Source organism: Engraulis encrasicolus, chromosome 18, assembly GCF_034702125.1.
Source record: "Engraulis encrasicolus isolate BLACKSEA-1 chromosome 18, IST_EnEncr_1.0, whole genome shotgun sequence".
NCBI classification, from domain to species: domain Eukaryota; kingdom Metazoa; phylum Chordata; class Actinopteri; order Clupeiformes; family Engraulidae; genus Engraulis; species Engraulis encrasicolus.
Window position 1 is genome coordinate 5987115 of NC_085874.1, and position 2500 is coordinate 5989614.

A 2500-nucleotide genomic window follows, 5' to 3' on the forward strand; every position below is an offset into this window, starting at 1 on the left:
TCTGCAGGTTTTTTTTTTTCTGGAAACACATTTCAAACTGAAGTGTGTCACGGTGCACTTTAGAAATCAATTGTTGAAGGGGTGCCATGGCTCAGTGGGCCAAGGTGCCATGCCATTAATGCAGGGCGACCGAGCATCCAGGCACCCACTCATTTCCCGATCATTCTCCACCACTATCTCCCTCAACTGTTTTGTCACTCTCTCCCGCCGTCATATCAATAAAGCCATGAAAAAAGAAAAATAATTGTTGTCAATGTGTTGAAACATTGGTATGCAATATAGACAAACAATACACAGTATACTATAAAGTAGCATTTTAATATAGGCTAATATGTAAGTAAGGATACCCAATAGGGAATTTTTAGGCAATGTAGTATTGAACTATAAATGCTAGTCTTACTGAATCTTTATGAATGAAAGAGAGACTGTACATTTCAGTCTGACGGGTTGGCAATGAAAGGAGAAAACAAACCCCAAGAAAAAAGGAACCTGCAATAAAATACGAGACAATTCAGATCAATGAAACCCACAAGCTTCTTTTTTCCCCCTGCATGCATGGCTAACTAATAACATCTCAATCATATAATACGGCGGAGTACATACATTCATTCATCGGACTCTCTTTCAGGGGCTGCTCTGTCCCCCAGCCACCCCACCCCTCCAACCCCATCCTTCCATTCATTCATGCTGATGTCCAGACCAGTTAAGTCAATAATCCCCATCTTACAAGTGCTGTAAGCGAATTTCCAGGAGAGAGAGAGACAGAAAGAGAGGCCATAATTTTGTCCTGGTTGGCAGCTTGTGAGTTATGCATGCAAAATAACACAAAAATAATAATACAACAGAGAAATAGCTCGTGGCTATCTTTCTTGGTAAGGAAAAAAAAGACACATCTCAATGTAACATAGAAATAGCCCCCGGATTCGGTGAGTTACTTCAGCGCGAGATATCTGGCGTCCTCTGCGTGTTTTTGGGGGCTCGATATGAAAAACAGACGTGGCTGAGTTGAGAAAATGAAAGGAGTGGCTTGAAATAAACTGGTGTTTTGACAGTGGATTTCTGGAGCTGGGGATGGCCGCGCTAACAGCCCTGAGTCTAAGCTGTGTTTATATTGCCGCAGCGTAATGTCGACAGCATGTCTGGAGCGATAGCGCCGGGCCACAGTTTGAGTATGCTGCCTTAGAGCGGAGCGGATGCCTTATTCACTCACTGTGTTTGAATCCTCTCTGTGTGTGCAGTCCTCCACTTCTTGCCATTCAATGTCATTTTTATTCTTAACTGTTGATTGAGTGTAGTATGAAGAAAGGTATTTATGGTACTATGCATATTAAAAGTAATCGTTTGATGTCATTTTTAATGTCATTTCTATTCTCAGTTGTTGATAATGTGTAGTATGAAGAAAAGTATTTACTGTACTCTGCATATTAAAAGTAATCGTTTGTCCTGACGACCAGACAAGAGTATACAGTTTAAGGAGGAGTATGTACACACCAGAGCTTTACTGCTTCCTAAATCCCTCACTGATAAGACACAGAACAACCATGTTGAATTATGTTGTTTACTGTAGATGAAACCCATGTCAGTAAAACTAAGATTTAACTCTTAAGACAAGGCCCCTTTTATAAATGTCCTGTTACCAGAATAGCAATGACCAAGTCGTTAAGTATTGCTAAAGAACTCAGAGAGATGTCATAGTAGTGTAGTACTGCACAGTCTTTTAGGTAACACTTTATTTTAACGGGGCTGCAGTTACACTGTATTTACTCATCATTAGGTACAGTGGAATAACTGGTGTAATAACATGGAAGTACAGGTGTCATGCATGTTATTACCTCATCTATTTTGTGTGTCTACATACCATAATAACAATGGTGACCATAATGTACCATGAACAGATTTTGTAATACTTAACCAAAATCATGAATTCTTCCAAGGAGGCTGACAAAGGGCTGAACTGAGGCCCAAGGCACCCTTGGTATGTAGATACACAAATACATGTTGTGAGTGCGATGTTATAACATGTGCTACAGTTGTACTTACATGTTATTACTCCAGTTACTCCACTGTACCTAATATACAATGCAATTACAGCCCTGTTAAAATGAAGTGTTGCCGTCTTTTCAATGACTACTGTAGTAAAGGGTTCTACGGGCAGATACACTAAAGATACACTAAATTTATAAACATCCAACATCAATCAATACAAGTCAAAAGCTTAAAACTGGGTAGAAAACAAATCTCTCTCTCGAATGTTCCGAGAGAATAGCAGCTCTTTTTCAAAGTGCTGCTCACTTTAGGGTCAGTGTTCTGTCGAAATGCACTGCTACGTAAAAATGAGGTATACCAGTAGTCTGTTAATATGGAAGCAACCCTAACCCTAACCCTAAACCCTTTATCCTGCGAGAGGGTGCAAGGGGGCCGCGGCAGGTTGAAAAGAAAATTATTGCAAAACAAAAGGGCCTCATTTATGCGATAGTCAACTCTGCTATATTTATTGCAT